This window comes from Lissotriton helveticus, chromosome 3_1 (assembly GCF_964261635.1).
Source record: "Lissotriton helveticus chromosome 3_1, aLisHel1.1, whole genome shotgun sequence".
Classification (NCBI taxonomy): Eukaryota; Metazoa; Chordata; class Amphibia; order Caudata; family Salamandridae; genus Lissotriton; species Lissotriton helveticus.
Window position 1 is genome coordinate 843091170 of NC_136061.1, and position 19619 is coordinate 843110788.

The window sequence follows — 19619 nt, forward strand, 5'->3', positions numbered from 1 at the left end:
GTGATTGCCTTACCAAGCCACATTCCAGTATACGTGTGCTTGGCTAGGCTTAAAAGGTAAACCAAAAACAATATAAGGTAAACTAAAAGCAGTCCTATTGGGTTTTCATTGCAATAGATCTGAGCACCTCCCAATCCTATCCAATAAACACTGCCTGTAAGACAAGGCTTCATAGCTTTCAATATTTAGCCAGCTTTTTGCACAGTGCACCAAAAAGCAAAAATTAATTTGGAACTTTTATTTTTTATAAATAAACTTGGAGGAGACCATGTCTTTAAACAACATTTCCAGGTTATATATGGCTGTGCTGTTAAACATGTGCCTCAGCACACGTAGTTTACCTTCGGCTTTCCAACCTGTGCTGAAAGGTATAGTCTTTTGTTTTAGCCGTAGATGGCCGAGAAGCAGTTTTTTTCATTATTACATAGTAGCAATAGCCAGTCGGACATCCCTAGATTCTTAAAATTGTATGTTGACTGTACCAAGTTCTTCAGTCACTCAGTCGAAAAAGTTCATGGCCGTTGGTCTTCCACAAAGAGGGCTCATGCTCTCATAACTGTGCATATCAAGACTGGTTGCTGCTGCTCTTGTACTCTGGCCTCTTCAGCTGGTAAAAGAAGTAATTACAGTTCTACAGCGTTAGTATTTTACATAGATTCTCTTGTGCTTTTTCCTCTTCTGGAACAGAGGCTTAATTATTGTATCCTCTCACACTAGTTCTATAGCAATCTAAAGCATCTAAGCCCCTATGTGAAATAGAAATTAGAGCCACTCTCAACTCACTTTCCTCCTTTCCTACCAAAATGGCATGGTTTAAGCTCTTTCTAAGGGGATTTGTGGCGGTAGGTAATTGCTAATCTAGGACTCCCAGCTGGACAACTAGGAATGATTAAAGTATTTGAATTGATCAAGTATCAGGGTATCTTTCATAGATTCACATGCCTGAATCATTCTCCATTGTCGAGATTGAGTCCCACAGTAAAATAATCAAGCAGTGCTTTAAAAGCTTCATAGGCTATAATGGCCTTAAGCCATGTGAATAGTAGCCTATCTATATCCTTTTAAAAAAAGGACCTACTATTGGAACCCAGCCAATCAACACTGAAGAACTGGTAATTAACTTCTTTCATATTGCCGACCTGGGCTCCTGAGTTCTGTTACACTGACCTTCTTAGACTAAAAGAGCCTATCTCCAATTGCTTAGTCCACCTGGTGCTCCTAATGAAGAGCAGAATCTTCATTGGCAACCAACATCATTGCACTTGATGTCCTAGCTTGTGAGTAGTTTGAGGCTAGCCCACTAGCTATTCCAGATGAGACTAGTTTATTAGAGAATCCTGCAATTGACGCCTGAGGCTTGAGCCGGGCGGTTACTCTTACTCCTTCTCTAGACCTGCTTTTAAAATATAATTCTTTGTGTGCACTGCCCTCTGTGTCCTTTCCCCCCCTGCACTAAGCGCGCGGATTTATCGCGACGCTGTTGTCTTTTCCGATTTTGGGTGAAGACTTCATTTCATTTTAAATTTAATTCCTGACTAGTCTGTACTCACCACATCTGGCGCTACCTCCCCCAGAGGGTCCGGCCGATTTTGGGGCTGTTCGACCTGGGGCTCGGGCAGAGTTAGTGCGGCAGCCATCTTGGGTAGGGCTTCCTCCCTTGGGGCGAGAGGAAACAGTATAAAAACAAACGGCTATGACTCCGCGCAGCGGACGCGTTCAGCGGGCGCGCCGTATTCGCGCCGTATTCGCGACGTATTCGCGCCAGAGTCAAGCCAGAGTCAAGCCAGAGTCAAGCCAGAGTCAAGCCAGAGTCAAGCCAGAGTCAAGCGCCCGTCTGCGGCGCGGGGCGACTCCTCTAAGTCCTCTGACTCCACTTGATGTCCCGGTAAGGCACCTCGTGCAATACACGAAACAGGAGCTTCTTGTTCTACGTTCCAAAATGGCCATTGGCTGTGATCATAACTATCCAGCCGATAGTCTTCCTATCACAAGCGACTTTTGTAACCACACTCTTTCATCACCTAAAAGCAATGCACTGCCCTTAACTAAACCTAACATGCTATTACTCAACTGTAGGTCGATGAAAAAACACAAATTGGAAATACACGATCTAATTACTAGCAATAAGCCCGAAGTGCTATTTCTAACTGAGACGTGGTTGGATGAGGAGTCTGCCCCAGAAGCGCTGGAAGCTACCCCCCCTGGCTACTGTCTACTGCGTCTAGACAGACACAAACAAAGAGGGGGGAGGGATCGCCCTCATTCATAAAACTGAGCTAGAATGCACCCTAACAAAAGCCAATATACTGCACAGTGAAAGCGGCTTATTTACCATCAAACTTGGACCGAGAAATTTCATTAACGGCCTGTTGATATATCGTCTTCCTGGAGTAGCTGGACAATTCGAAAGTCATCTTCTTGATTATATCACGCAACCAGCTCTCCGATACAAAAAGTTTATAATTTTAGGTGACTTAAACCTCCATTTTGAGGATAGGGAGTGTAAAGAGGCACAGGAGGTGGCCACGGCATTGGAGTCGCTAGGACTGAATCTACAATCTACTGCCCCATCACACCAACACGGCCATCTCTTGGACCCCATCTTTGCCAACTGGGAAGGCATCACTGCCTTCCCTTCGGTAAAAATAATTTGGTCTGACCATTTTGTCATTCCGTTTCTGGTAGATAATACACTCACAGATAACATAATCCTTAAACCCCCTTCCCTTAAACGAAGAAATTGGAAGAAGTTTGACCAAGAAGCTTTCAGACTTGCTCTCCAAAATAATCCTCCTTTGCTAAGTAACTCTCTTCAAGAAGCCTACGAAAATTATGAAAATTGGCTGTCCAATGCCCTGGATGAGATAGCCCCTTGGACATCCAAGCCCCCCGCCAGGCAGTCTAAAACCGCTCCATGGTTCTCTGAAAAATTAAAACTAGCCAAAGCCAGATGTAAAACTCTAGAGCGCAACTGGAGAAAACATTACAACCTCGAGGATAAAATGCTATATAAGACTGAACTCCATAAATTAGTGAGATCGGAAAAAAGCTGCCACCTCAAAAATAGAATCGACTCAGCGGATAATCCTACCAAAGAACTGTTTTCGATCTATAAAGAACTTACTATTCCTACTAGATTGGAAGCTCAGGACACGTATTCGAAAGAACTATGTGACTCCATTGCTGATTTTTTTGTTAACAAGATTGACAAAATCCATGCCACCTTCACAAAAGATGAGTCCAGTTCTAGCGAATCGTCAGAAGCCAACAATAGCAACACGGGGACCCCTGGTCTCACGTGTTTCATCACTCCTGAGAAACAAGAGCTTCTCAGCATTGTTAACAGCATACAATCCGGTTCTCCGAGTGATGTGTGCCCACCGACTCGCTGTAGAGGAGTCATGGAGTCTACAGTTATTGACTATATCAGTCTTATTGTATCACTGTCCTTCAAGGAATGTAAGGTACTAGATGCCTGGAACATTGTCCAAGTAATCCCCCTTAAAAAAAAGGCTAACATCCACGTCTCCTAACTCCAGAATCTCCGCCCCATATCCCTCCTCCCTTTTTGTGCCAAGATTGTGGAGAAAGTAGTGAATAGGCAGCTCATGAGTTATCTGAAAGATCACTCGCTCTTACATCCTACTCAATCAGGGTTCAGAGCCGGATACTCTACTGAGTCAGCCCTACTTTTCTCCACCGAGAGTCTTAGGCGCATAGTGGATGAGGGAGAGACAGCAGCGTTGGTACTATTAGATCTAAGTGCAGCCTTTGACACCGTGCTGCACTCAACGCTGCTGTCTCGGCTATCTGGAATGGGAGTAAAGGGGTCAGCCCTTGCGTGGCTGGAGTCCTTCCTGGCCAACAGAAACTTTCAGTTGCATTGCCCCCCCTTTAAGTCCTCTCTCAGAAAGGCAAGCCATGGGGTTCCTCAGGGCTCGAGTCTGAGCCCCACCTTGTTTAATATCTATATGGAACCCCTGGCTCGCATAGTAGAGACTTATGGGGTGGGCATTGTCAGCTACGCTGATGAGACCCAATTGGTGTTCAAACTTACGCCCGACCACAGAGAAGATGCCACCAATTTCTCCAACTGCCTCTCTTCCGTGGCAGCTTGGATGAACAACAATTGTCTTTGCCTTAATGGCGACAAAACTGAGTTGTTGGTGGTAGGAAAATCTTCTTCCGCATGGTCCCACATGTGGTGTCCTGCGGAACTGGGCAGTCTGCCTTGCCCTGTGGCTTCGGTGTGGAACTTGGGCATAACATTGGACTCTAACCTGTCTTATAAACCTCATGTGAACAAAGTCACAGCAAGATGCTTCAGCCTACTGAGGGTCCTTCGGAAGGTACTAGACCTTCTCCCCATGGACTCAAGAAAGACCATTGTCCATGCCCTAGTCACCCCCCATCTGGACTATGGGAACGCCTTGTTACTGGGTTTGAGCAAGAAGGGCACCCACCAACTCCAGTGCGCTCAGAATGCCGCTGCGCGCCTTGTGCTCAAGCTTCCTCGAAGAGCCTCAGGGAGACTGGCCTTGTCCAGACTCCATTGGCTCCCCATCAAGGAGCGAATTAAATTCAAGGCCCTATGCTTTGCCCACCGCATAGCCCATGGCACCGGTCCAGGTTATCTGCAATGTTTACTCACTATACACCGTCCTACCAGGAACCTTAGATCTTCTGGTACGATGTTGTTCAAAATCCCTAAGATAACTAGAGCCAAGATGGGTGGCTCCTCGTTCAGATACTTGGCTGCCAAGGGCTGGAATGAACTCCCTCTCGAGATGCGGATGGAACCCTCTGAAATAAGATTTCGAGGAAAATTGAAAACCTTCCTCTTTCCCCGCATCTAATTTCCTCTTCCCCCCTTGCCCTTGTCCGTTCTTCCTGTGTTCATTCCTCTGAGCTTTTTTGCGGTTTTCAGCACTGGGACACTCTGTTTTTGAGTAACCAGGCGCTTTATAAATGGCTTCTATTCTATTCTATTAGCTATCCCAGATTACTTGAGACTTTAGTATTACATCTGTAATCTTGACACACACTTGCATGATGAGATTTTGCTTTTGGTTTCAGGGCAATGGTTTCACCCTCTGTTTGCTGCTCTTATCGTGTGCACTGCTTACTGAGTTTGTCAAACGCTTTACTCAGATACATGTCTGTGCAAATCAGCTGACAGGAATTTCGAAGTACAGAAGGTAGCGAAGCCCAGAGTTGGTTTTTTTGCAGCTCGTCAATTTTCTACCTGGGATCATAACCTTGCTTAGGCAAGCTGTATATAGCTTTAGACCAAAACCTACTTGTACCCAATCTCATGGATTCCAGTTTGTAGCTTATACATAAAGTGCACCTGAAAAATCTGAACTGAAAAAATGGCTCTGTTGCTTGTGATCACGTATTTCAGACTGTTCAGCGACATGGAAGCTTTCTTTACTAAACAGCCATACATATGCTGTGGACAAGGTAACTGAATGCTTGAATCCTCAGTTTATTGCTTTGTAAACAGGGGACCCGTACGTTTTGTTGAGTTTGCTAATCGTAGGGACTAATCAAACAGGTAAGTAAAGGACATAATTAGCAAACAATGGGATACCTACTGCCCTAAAATGGTCAACGTATCGCTTTCATATAACAAATGACAATCAAACAGAGCACATGATAGGTTCAATATGAGTTTGAAATATAATTTATTTTTGATATTTTTTAGAAAATTATTTTATCCATAATTTTATTTCTTTCGTATTTCATGAAAAAATTTAAGACACATTAATTTTATGTAAACAAAAAACACACTAAAAGACATATACAAAACGTGATTTTGGTCGATGTATTTACAGATGTAGGCAATATGCTGTTAAATCACACAACGGGCGTTTCGGCCTGTAGCCTTCATCAGGTGACCGTCCTACATATACAACACAAACACTCGCAAGACAAAACAATTTCGCATAAAGATCTGTAAAAAAGTGTGAAAAATAAATCCGTCATTTGGTAACCATGCTTTGAAGCAGTTATTGCTTTATGCAGATATATGAAAACGGCAATCACTTTATATCTATTACTGTACATGACAGACAGGGTCAGTCTAGCTTCTACATTGTTGGACTATAACAGCTTCTAACTTTTCTATACTATGGGTGATTACATGATATCTTTTTATTCTTCAATAACATCAACTCCTGGGTCATTTCTAACAGCAATTATTTTCCTCGTTTCTGACTAATTCATATTTCATATCTCTATATGTAGTGGCTTTTATAGCCAGTTACTTGAAATTGACTCTCACTTATTGTGGTTCCTTATATCTAATGTCTTATGTACTTAATATATTCATCATGTACATCTTAATTCCTGATTTTATTTCAAAGGCAACATAGCTGGTACATTCTGTTTTTGATCTTACTAACAGTTCTTTATACTACATGATTTTTTCAACCAGAGTCAAGCTAACTCAGTTTATCAGCATATTGTTCAATACACAAAGAGTTATTGGTTGATCAGGTAGAGTGACATTTCCCTAGCAAAGACAGAAATCAAAAAGATGAAGGATAATAAAGAACCAAAGAAAAGAAAAGAGAAAAAAGAAAAAGGGTATAAAGTTTAGTATCAGCAATTCATTTTCTGTCCATCCTGAAAGATGGACAGCCAATTAATCAGAGGGTGATTATCATTAAGCATTATCACTTACTTATAAAATGCCTCATGTGGTCAATAAGTCTCAAGATCTCACTTCTATATTAGCTCCTTCACTGTTAACTCTTGAGAAGTACACAGGACTGTATTTGTATTCTGTAGAGAAAAAAACCTTTTAGGATTTGATTTGCGAACTCAACCTAATGGGGCAAAGCAGGGATGTGGAATTCCTATAGCCCGACGCCCGGGACATATTGTTTGGGGTCAAGGGCAACAAGTTTTAATGTGCATTTTGTCCTTGGGACAAGTAGGCCCAACCCCCTGCAGCACAAACCCTTTGGCTGCCAGTTTACAGTACCACATTGTGGTTCAGGGAAGTGTATTCTCTACAATTAAGGTAAAGTGTGTGTTATATGTAATATGTGTGTTAATGCTGTTCAAACTTGTATATATGGTTCATTAACGCAAAGCCTTTATTATTAGGGTGAGCACTAAAAGTAAATGTTTTAAGCTCAGCCGGCACTACTGATGGTGGTTCCAGTATAAAAGTGTACACACATTTTCAAAGTTTAATAATACGAGGCTCTGTATAATGCACCCAGAATGCTCTCTGATTATATGCAAATATTTGCAGAAGCTTGAAAGTAAGAGTGATGATTCCTTGCTTTCAAAATAAAACGTTCACAAAAAATGCATGTAAGAAAACATTAGCTAAACTACTGTAGAGTTTAGGTATCGTATCTTTGCAGCATCATTTAGTTACATGTTGATGTATGTCAGTATGTCCCAAAAATATTCAGAATGGAATATCAGTGTAACCAGTTTAAATACGAATATGGAAAACAAGAACAAACAAGCATTGGCAAAGCTAGTGAGTCTGAAATTGGTGGTCAGCCTTTTGGTTTTGTCAAGGCGTGACTTAGTTAGGCATAATTTTTGTAAAACCTTAACAGTGTGGGAGCTGCTGGGTCCTCACCATTCTAACAAGCATTGGCAAAAGCAAAACAAAAAAATGTTGGTCTCAGCACACATTGCCACAGCGGTTCTGGGCACTGAACAAAGCTACTTTATGTGCCAATTAGCTTCTTCTAAAAGAGCAAAATACTGTCACTTACAGGGGCCCCAGCTGATAGACGGAGAGAGACAGAATAAAAAACAAAACAAAAGGTCGTGGTTAACGCCAGGCCAAATTAGAGGCCCAATTATTAAAGAAAGTCTTAAAAGTGCATCCATGGTATATATCTTGCTTTAAGTGCATATGTTCAGTTTCCATGAATTCACAAGAATTTACAGAAGTAGGCCAAGAAATAGCACTCCCAGAAAATATTTGTGAACTGCATTTTAGCATGAGCAAATAAGCAGGTGTAGATTTGCTTATGTGAAAATCTGAATGTTTTCAAGCTCACTTTTCCTCCAACCACTTTTTTCCCAACCCTGGAAGAAGTTTTAAGTCTGCCACTGTCAGTAGTAAATTTCCAACCGTTCTCAGTATGGGAAATGATTAGAGAAGAATTGGTGAAAACCCTTTAAACATGCACGTCAGTAGGTTTGCACAGACTAAAAAGGGCATTCCAACCCTAGAACTATTGCTTACCACTACCTTCAGCCCCAGTATGTAGACCTGCAGAACGTAGAAGCATGTAAATGTAAATGTAGTTGAGCTTATATAGCGCACAGCTACCCGCAGTGGGTTTCCCGGCGCTTGCTTAGGGAACCCTTCCTGGTATTCCCCTGTCAGATAGCAGGGTATCCACAAGGTGAAAGTCCGGCATCCCGCCGCGAGGGAATTGGGAATTGCTAGTATTCAAACACTACTATGGAATGAACCCTGGCATAATCAGAGAGGCTATATCAGAACTCTTATATAATGAGATTGCAGCGTAATTTGTTGCCGCATTACATGGCACAAAGGGGACAAGTGGATTTTGTTACAGGACGAGTAGATTTATTAAGCAGCCTGCCCTATGAACAAGTAGATATTTTATTAAATTCCACACCCCTGGGCAAAGTATAGCTGAGATGTAATTTTTTCCACATTCTGTCCTAAAATAATCCGTAGTAAAACGAGTGGTGCTGATGATATATTATCTTATTACCCTATTTAATCGCAACTTCCAGTACAACATGCATCTGTACTCGCTAGTTTGGACGATCGATGTCAATTTACTCAATTTTGCTAGAGAAACACCAATAAGTTTTTCATGAAGGTCATAGATTAAAGACATACTCTTATACCTTTTCCTTTTATATAATACTGTTATGTATTGTCAAATAACAAAAAAATGGCACGAAGATATAATGTATAATTCTTGTTATATTGCTGATATGAAGCCAAGAGGTAGAGTAAATTCATTGTAGCAGCTGCTATTGTTCAGTTACCTTAGTTTTTATCAGTAACGCGATTGCGTGGGGTTCTTTGTTTTGGCGACTTCGACTTTTGGTGCAGTCATTAGTTGCAGAGAACCTATCGTGCCTTCATTATTACTTCTCTCGGATGCGTTATAAATACTAAGGACACAAACGAGGATGAAGTAAGCCATTATGATGATATGTTAATGTATGGCCAAACATCGAAAACATGGTCCAAATATTACGACTAATTATCTAATTACCTTCAGTAGACGTGAACACACTATGACTTGGGGGTTCTGTTCCAACTGGTTCAAAATGATATTTCGGCCATGGTTCGAAAAAAAACTTTTCTACTTCCTTACTCCAAATGATCAATGATATTCTGTGTCTAACAAAAAAAAAAAAGGGGGGGGGGGAAAGGCGCGATAAATAGCAAGACTAGAAACTGCTAAACGTGCACAATACAACACACTATTGACGGTAGAGACATTCGTTATAAAAGTACCTGTATTCTCTAAGAACTTGTAGTATTGTGGGGTTCTCTGCTAGCCGGTCGCGCGTATCCGACGGCAAATTTTCAAAAGGGACGTTAGCTAGTGTTTGTTCCTTTATATACTAATGCCGACCGGCCATGTGTGTGTAAACTCGGATCAGCTGGGGTAACGACCCACGGCGCTTAAGAAATACGTCATGATGATGAGACTTCTTTCGAGAAAGACAAACGATGGACTCTGCTAGGCGCTGAATGCGAAAACACGTCTGTTATGTATAAGATTTTCAAAGATCAGACACTAAAATCGGACAAATGTATTCCTCATGGCCGTCTTCACTGTCAGACTATATTCAATTGCTAAGTCTGCTATTATGTTACCTAAGTAATAGATCTATCGCTGTAATATCAGATTAATTTGATATTTACTCAGAGTTTTGATGGTAGCAATGTTAATGAACTCAAATGGCTCATATTTATTAGGAAACCCTAATTATTACTCAGTGTTACACCAAAGGTAACACACATAGGTAGTATGTTTATCCATATTGTCTTGACTCGAACTTCGGTGCGAAAGTGTATGTCTCAATAGAGGAATCTAAATTTACCCAGTTGGTCGATATAGTGATAAAACACAGATATACATAGGTCTTATACACAGATTTGTCCAGTGTGTTCTAGCAGTGATTTATATACCATAATCGCTTACTGTATACCAGATAAGGAGAGAACTACCATTGTCAGTGTCTTATGACTATATAATGGCTTGTTCCCACGGAATCTCTAAATTGAGTCCTCAGTTTATCCCATATGTGGCAACCAACTTCCATTTCACTGAGCCTGTCGTCGTACTGCTTACCAAAATCCCACACCGCCTGCTGAGAGCTTTTCACTCTTATCTCAAAATATCTAAAGTTTTATTTAGACTAAACATTTCTGATCAATGTACCGGTTGTTTATACCTTTTTGGGACTACAACAATGTGAACCTTTCAAACAGGGCACTATATAATGGTTGGCTGCCTGTATCGCACTTTAGGCATGTTTTTCTAGGAAATGTACTGCTTAATCTACATGAATGGTGTTTACTTTTATAGGCATTTTTCAGTAATACTTCTCGAGTGTCTCAGCAAAGTAGCAACCTTGAACACCACTCATATGTTTGGCAGACATAGCTGCCTAGTTCTCCAGTACCAAAAGGGAGTTACCTGTGGGACAAGCAATGCTGCAACATTTTTCAGTGAGGCAAGGCCCTTACATCTTTCCCCACTGATGTACTGATTTTTTTAAAAACATTTTTTATTCTACCATGAGAATAATAAAGAATCTAATCCTTGAGGATTCTCCAGCTTTGGTATTCTTAATAGATTTCCAGATTGTTTTGAGTGTCATTCTGGGGTTCAGCCTATTTTAATGAGGTGGTTATTTTTCTTTTAGTCTGAATGTACACGAGTGCATTCTAATACTGCTGTTGTGTAAAGTGTTCGAAGAATTCCATCCCGGTAATGACAGCGTATTTGAATATGAAATCTATTAACTATGTCAGTGCTGAAGGACTACAGATATTGGCAAGTAACATTGCCCTATCCCTACTTTGTGCAAATTTAGTGGCATTCTTGCTTGTTGAGGTATTCGCAGCATGAAATCTTTTCTAGATTCACAAGATTTGAACCATTCTGCCATCTAGTGGCTGGGGACGGAAGTGTCTTGCATAGGTAAACTTTTCTTGTTTAGTTTATGGGGGTAGACATAGTGGCCCTTGCATGTCTGTGGCAATCTAACATTGCCCCTGCGCGTGCCAGTCATGTTAGATTCTGTTTTCCCGCTGTTGGCTGCGAATGGGCATTGACCGTAATCCCGATTTCATTTAACACCATAGAGGGCACCTCAGAGGGTATCGTAAAGGGACCGGTGCCCACGGAAAATACACCGACATTGTCAAGGTCGAGAGGAAGGCTTTGGAGGCCCGAAATCGAAGGCCTCATGGGGCAACAGAAGGCTTTCAAGGACAGTTTAGCTCTACATGAAAATTCAAAAGTCCTAGGCGTTAAACGACCACGGACAGAGGCAACACTAGAGCAAGAACAAAAGCAACTCCTGCAGCACGACACAAAATTTGGAGAAGCTGCATTTATCAGGGTTTTAAAAGATGTTATGGGTGCCTGGAAGTCTATCACCATGGACAAGTGAGTTGTAAATATTGTAAGATACGTTTACTGTATAGACTTCCTTAAAAACAAAAGCCACCAAACAAATGTCCAAACCATCAACAACTTCAAGCCGAGCAATGGAGATTCTTCAAGATGATGTAGTACAGCTGATGCTTGGTTGTGCTTCCTATATTAGACCGAAGATTTGTCATCCATTAATGAGCAAAAATTCCAAATGACAACACTACAGGATGTCATTCCATTAATGAAAAGGCTACTTGGCAACAGTAGATCTCACAGAGGCATATTTCCACAACCCGTTACTTAACTTGCACCTAAGATTTGCAATCCAAGGAGTACCAGTTCAGGGTAGTAACATTTGGTATACAATTAGTACCCACAGTATTCACAAAGACACCTACAGTGGTAGCAACACAGATCAGACAAGAAATTCATGTGTACACTTTCCTGGGCAACTGGTTAGTAAAGAAAACTGCCAGCAGTGTAAAATACAGCTCGCGAGGTTGGTAACACTATTCTCCAGTATTGGGGTGTCTTTCATATATTCACATCCCTGAATCATTCCCCGTCGTCGGAGTGGGAGTCCCACGGTACACAAAAAAGCAGTAATTGTTCCCATAATAACAAAAGGACCCTTGGTGTCATAAAACCAGGAAGTAAAGTAGCCCAAGCTACAAGGAAAAAACTTCCACCACTATGACTATCATAGTCCTTATATACAGTCCAAACTGCAGCCAATCAGGCGACAGCACCCACCAGAATGTTCTCATCAGAGGCTCAGGCTCTCAGATTTTCTACTGCACGTTGTGTGAAGGGAGTCTCCCTGAGCTCTGCTCAGTACTTCACTATTCTGGATTTTTTTTCTTCTCTTCAGAATATCCTCTTCAAAGAAATCTCTCTGTAGACTTTGTGAATCTTGTGGGACGCTCCGGCTGTTTTCTGAAGATCCCCAAAATAAGTGCATTTATTGCCTTTATCTGGATCTTGAGGTGAGAGATTGTAAGATCTGCAGGACCTTCCCTCAGAAGACCCTTAGAAATAGAGATGGGCGCCTACTTCTGTGGCTATAGAAGATTAAAGATCAGGATAACCCTTTATCTGAGGTGGGAAGTGTTGCCTCTGGTTCTTCCATGTCCTCCAGAAAGAGGATGGCTGAGGAAGATTTGTCTTCTCCTGTGGCTAAGGTGTCGAGAAAAGCTCAACCCTCCAAGGATTCGGGTTTGCCTTCTTCAAAAAAGGCTACTACGCCTTCAAAGTCCAAGCCCTCTACCTGCTACGCCCCTGAAAAAGACTGGAAAGTCTCTGGCGTCAAAAAGACTTTCTGAGAAAGATTTCCCTCAGAAAAAAGCTCAGTTGACGGCGTCGTTGACGCTACTTCTACGTCAACAGTTACCTTCTCGTCGCCGAGACCCAAGATGATAATGTCATCAGCTTCACCTTCATCGACGCTAGCATCTGTCGCTGTTAGACCCATCTTTTCGACGAAGGAAACTTCATCTATCGTCCGCGCTCTGTCGACGATGAAAGTGAAGATCTCGTCGACGACTGCCTTGTCGTCAAACTACCTTGTCGAGGCCACCTTGTCGTCGATGACTGCTTCGTCGTCGACAAACACTCTTATCGTCGACGGCCACATCGTCGGCGAAAATTGCCTCGTTGACGACGACCTCCTCGTCGAAGATTGCTTCGTCGACGAAAACAGCTGCCTCGTCGACGGCCACGTTCCTGACACCGGCTCCATCGACTTCATCTTTCCTGACACCGGCTCCATCGACGATGATACCGTCGACGGCCCACTCGTCGACGCCTCTTTTGTCATCATGCACGGAACTGCAAGTTTGGTCTGCAATAACGGCCACTGTCTCCTCTGTTCCGCCTGCGACAACGGCTCCTTTGTTAGAAAGAAGTGACTCTTCATTGGAAGCTCTCTCTCCTTTAAAGTTGCCTGAGCAATTACTAGAGTATGAGGAGGATGAGGAGGAATCCGAAGAGGACGACAGATTCCGCACTACCAAAAGCCCTTCGGAATTGCTTAAGTATCAAGAGGATGACCAGGAGGAAGACACGTTTCCTGAGTCTACAGCTCCAGCTCCTGTCACGGTTCCCACAGCACAGATGCCTTTAGCCCTGCTCAATAACCTGCAATACATGTTGGACAACTATTATCGCAGTTTTCCTCCATCTGAATCGCCAGAGTCCATTCCGTCCATGCCCATGCCTCAAGCTTATACATCTTCTTTAAGGTCTCCTGGACCACCTTCTCCAGTACTATCTCATCAGTCACATGATGCTAACACCACTGATGACAGGGAAGAAGGTGAAGTGGATGATGGGTCTGTTCTTACGGAGTGGGACGAGTACCAAATTCAGACTCTGTCACCTTCAACTCCAGATCCCACTGACACTCCTCCAGTAGATATTGGATGTTTTCATCTCCTCATGGAGAGGGCGACGCAAAGGTTTCTCATACCAATGGAAACAAAGAAGGATGATTGCTTTCTTTATGATTTTAACCACCAGCCACCAAAACAGATACGGACCATTCCCATTATTGATTTATTCTGGAAGGAAGCTTTGAAGATTGACCTCGGTTAGAGAAAAAATATAAAGCACCAAGCAACTCTCCTGCATGATTCATAGGCCAGCCGAAAGCTGACTTTGTCATCGCCCAGGCAGCACAGAGACGGGCCAGGAACCCCTCCTCTCCTATCACAGCTCTGCCGGACAGGGATGGTAGACGGCTGGATTCTATTGGAAAGAAGGTGTTCGAGGCATATGAGCTGCAGATTACACCCTGTGCATAGATCGCCACTTAGTGTTGGGCCTGGATGTTTGTATATTTTTGTCCTGAAAAGTTCTTTGGAAGTCACGAGATAGGTGACTCCTCCTTTGGATCATATTGCGCATGGGCATCAGCTTCATCCCCATCGGGCTCGATGTGTTTCCAGCGCTCCAGTTTGGAACCGATTTTTCCTTCGGCGCGCAATCCTCACCCAGTTCAACGGTATTGTTTTGATCGCGGTCCCCATCGACACGACTCTTCACCACATCAAAGTCTTTGATTACCGTCGTCGACGAAGGCCTTCAGGTTTACCTAGGCCTTTCTCTCTGGCTCATGGAAAGGACGCCATTCAAGAGGTGTCCTCAATGTAGGTTGAAGTTTCCCCACACCGATCTACATGAGGTGTGCAAACTTTGCCTCTCAAAGGAGCACAAGGCCGAAGACTGTTTCGCTTGTGCCTCCTTCCGCTCCAAGAAGACAATTCGGGACCGACGAGCTTGAAGAACAATGGCTCGCTCGTCAGCATCGATCCCGGACGCCATCTTCCAAGAGGGCGTTGACGTGCCAGAACAGCAGCAGGCTGAAATAAGTGCCACCTCCTCCAATGCCAAAGTCTCCGACGTCGAGGACATCACTCCATCTCAACGGGTTGTAAGTAAGAACGTCGACCTAAACCCTACCTCGACACCCTCCAAAAAAGCTTCGGTCACACCCTCGCCTTCGGGTCCAGGATCACACCGAGAGACTGCTTCCCACGCCCCGCCCTAGGGCTCGGCAAAGAAGTCTACTAAGCCTTCAGGCGGCTCAGGCTCAAGTCAGCCTACTCCCAGTGTCGATTCTACACCGACACCGAAAAAGATGCCATCTTTCTCATCCACGCCAACCGCTGCTTCGACACACAAGCACTCGGCGCCGAAGACTGGCACCGGCTCATCGACATCAAAACTGCACTCGGAGCCGAGCAAAAAACGACCTAAAGGTCCTGACTCCCACACTTCGGAACCGAAAAAACATGTTCTGGTTAAAGATATTGAAAAAGGTCACAGTTCTAAGCCAAAAGATCCTAGACCAGCAACCGAATCGGTGTCGAAAAAACTTCCGGAACCGAGAACTTCGACACCGAAGGATTTTCCATCCACAGAAGAGCCTTTTTTACCAGATCCTACTCAAAAGACTCTTGTAAAGGATCCTTAGACTGGACAACTGTCTTAGCTCCAAAAAGAGACTACTAGAGGCCCCTGAACCTCCTTCTCCTCCTCCCATTAAGGGTCCCTTCTCCACTTCCTCATTCTCTTCCACCTTCTCCACCACATCATTCTCCTACACCATCCCCTAACCCAGATGATGATGTAGACACAGACTCTGATGACACTAGTGGGGTTGCTTATGAACCAGTAGGGAACAATAGTCCCCCTCAGTCACCTAATCCATGGGATGATTACAGCATCCCTGATGTGCCTTACGGCTCTCAAGACAATGTATATCCCTCCAGGCCCCCCCTCCCAGAGGACACTATAGGGTTTAACCTACTAGTCCAGAGGGCTGCCCAATACCATGGGGTCAATTTGCACACAGACACTGGAAGAAGATTTCTTATTGGACACATTTGACAATACACAAAGGTCCACTGCCATTCTGCCAATGCTTAAGGGGGTCATTAAGCATGCAACAGAGGTCTTTAAAGATCCTGTCAGGGCTCGAGTCCTCAACCCCAGCATTGAGAAAAAATACAAAGCTGCCCCTACAGATCCAGCTTACATTAGAGACCCCGCACCCCTAGACTCCCTAGTAGTGTCTAACGCACGTAAACGTGCCGATTAACAAGCATCAGATGAGGCCTCACCACCAGACAAGGAATCTAAACTCCTTGACGCCTCCAGCAAACGAACAGCGTAACAGGCAGCTTACATATGGCGCATTGCAAATACCCAAGCGCTATTAGCAAGATATGACAGGGCACATTATGATGAACTGGAGTCCATAATGCAGCATCTACCAGACAAATATAAAAATAGGGCCAATGAACTCATACAAGAAGGTATAAATATCACTAATACTTCCATTCGTTGTGCCCTAGATGCTGCAGATACTGCCTCAAGGGCAATCAATACTAGTGTCCTTTTGCGTAGGCATGCCTGGCTACGTATTTCAGGTTTTAAACCTGAGGTACAAAATTCCATCCTCAATCAGCCATTCGATGAGAAACACTTATTTGGCCCTAATGTCGATGTATCTTTAGAGAAAATGAAAAAAGACACCGACACAGCTAAATCTATGGGAGCCCTTGCAGCTGCAAGCTCCCAGACGTTCTTTTCGACGCTCATCATATAGAGGCAACGCAAGAGGCTACTCCTCTGAAAGCCCCTCCACTTCCTACAAGACCCCTAGCCAATCTACATTCACTAGGGGATACCAAAGAGGGGATTACAGGGGTAACCACAACAAAGGCAGAGGCAAAACCAACAACTCCCACTTTGCCTCTACCCCTACCCAATGACTTTCCTCCTCTTCCCCCCCAACATTTCACTCCTGTGGGGGGAAGACTGCAACAATTCCTTCCTGCCTGGACCAACATCACATCAGACCGGTGGATGCGACAAATTATTCAGTCAGGTTACTGTCTAGAACGAACATCTACCCCCCCAAACATACCACCCAAACAGCGTCCAATGTCACAAGAACATCTATCACTGTTAAAGCAAGAAGTAATATCTTTGCTAGAAAAAATTGCAATAGAACCAGTTCCTCTGCACCAACAAAACAAGGGGGTTTACTCCCTATACTTTCTTATCCCAAAAAAGGACGTCTCTCTAAGGCCTATTCCAAACCTCAGACCGCTAAACATATACATACAATCAGACCATTTTCCCATGGTCACACTTAATCAAGTCCTTCCTCTCCTATTACAAAACGACTTCCGTGCTACTCTAGATCTCAAGGACGCATATTTGCACATTCCCATTCACAAAGCTCACAGGAAGTATCTCAGATTTGTAATAGACGGGCAGCACTATCAATTCAAAGTACCTACATTCGGAGTCACAGCAGCACCAATAGTATTCACCATGTGCCTAGCAGTAGTGGCAGCACATTTACGAAGACAGCACATCCACGTCTTCCCGTACCTCGACAATTGGCTCATACAACCAGTGTGTGGAACACTCTCATGCCACGATCCAACTGCTCCACAACTTGGGGTTCACAATAAACCACGCCAAGTCTCATCTGCAACCATCCAAAGTACAACAATACCTCGGTGCCACAATAAACACCTCAACAGCGCTAGCTTATCCCACTCCAGTAAGGATAGCCATCATGCAAACTCTTCTCACAAAGTTTCAGCCACAGCACTCCCTTCCAACACGAGGGTTAATGCAGCTCATAGGGATGATGGCCTCTTGCATTTTCATAGTGCCCCATGCAAGACTTCAAATGCGTCCTCAACAAGAGTGCTTATCACGTCAATGGAACCAGGCTCAAGGTCAATTAACAGACCTAGTGTTGGTAGACGGTCGGACTCATCGCTCTCTGCAGTGGTGGAACACCAAAAACCTTTCCAAAGGGCGACTGTTCCTAGAGCCAGTTCCTCAAATAGTCTTGACAGCAGACTCATCGCTCTCTGGCTGGGGAGCCCACCTACTGCAACACACCATGCAAGGCAAGTGGACACTGCAACAAAAGTTACTCCACATTAATCACCTGGAGTTACTAGGTATATTTTAGCACGGAAAGCTTTCCAAACGCATAGTATCAAACAAAGCTGTGTTAGTCCGCACGGACAACATGACAGCCATGTATTACATACAGAAACAGGGCGGAACACACTCCCTGCAACTCTCTCAGCTAGCACAAAACATATGGCGGTGGGCTATACCTCAAAACGTATTCCTCTTAGCCCAGCATGTCCCAGGAGTACAAAATACCATAGCAGATCTGTTAAGTCGTCAGATACAACAGATCCACGAGTGGGAACGTCATCCGCAAGTTCTTCAATCATTCTTTCAGATGTGGGGACAACCTCACATAGACCTCTTTGCCACCCACAAACGCCAAATGCCCAAGCTCCGCCGCCAGATATCAACACCCACTGTCCAAAGGCAATGCGATATGGATCAATTAGTCCAACAAATTTGCGTACGCTTTTCCACCACTCCCACTCATGCCACTAGTAGTACGCAAACTGCAGCAGCATTCTCTGACACTCATCCTAGTTGCTCCAACTTGGGCCAGACAGCCGTGGTACACCACACTGCTACAACTGTCTGTAGTACCGCACCAAAAACTAGAACTGTCTCCACGCCTTTTAACACAGAACCGTGGAGAGATCAGTCACCCGGACCCAGCTCAGCTCAACCTTGCGATCTGGCTCCTGAAATCCTAGAATTTAGGTATCTTAACCCTTCTCCAAACTGCATGAATATCATAAAAGAAGTTAGACGTCCAACCACTAGAGCATGCAATGCAGCTAAGTGGAAACGATTTGTAATATATTGTCACAACAACAATATTAATCCCCTATACGTGTCTATTCAACATATCATAGGATACTTACTACACCTCCAAAGATGTAACTTAGCCTACACGTCTATTAGATTACATCTTGTGGCCATAGCAGCATATCTTCAAAACAGACAGCATCTATCTCTGTTCAGAGTGCCTGCTATTAAAGCCTTTATGGAAGGCCTTCAGAGAATAATTCCTCCCAGAGTGCCACCTTCACCAGTGTGGAATTTGAACATTGTTCTCACACGGCTAATGGGACCTCCCTTCGAACCTTTAAATAAATGTGAACTACAATTTTTAACATGAAAGGTTGCGTTTCTAGTAGCTATTACTTCTCTACGGAGAATTAGTGAATAACAAGCACTAACCATTCAATAAACTTTCTTGCAAATGCATCATAATAAGGTTGTTCTCCTTACTAATCCAAAATTTCTGCCTAAGGTCATTTCTCCCTTCCACCTCAATCAATCTGTGGAACTGCCTGTTGTCTTCTCGCAGCCACAAACAGTAACAGAAAGAGCTCTTCATACGCTAGATATCAAAAGAGCATTGCTATACTACATTGAAAGAACACAACCCTTTCGTAAGACCAAACAACTTTTTGTCTTTCTCATCACCACACAAGGGTAATCCCATATCAAAATCTGGTATAGCTAGATGGATTGTCAAATGCATACAGATTTGCCACC

The 19619-nt window shown here is 43.6% G+C and overlaps 1 protein-coding gene across 8 annotated transcripts in view; it reads left to right on the forward strand.

The window, feature by feature from the left end:
• The window catches only part of ZMYM4 (zinc finger MYM-type containing 4), a 1395070-nt gene that overhangs the window by 540512 nt on the left and 834939 nt on the right, over window positions 1–19619 (forward strand). The gene's annotated exons all lie outside the window — the stretch shown is intronic.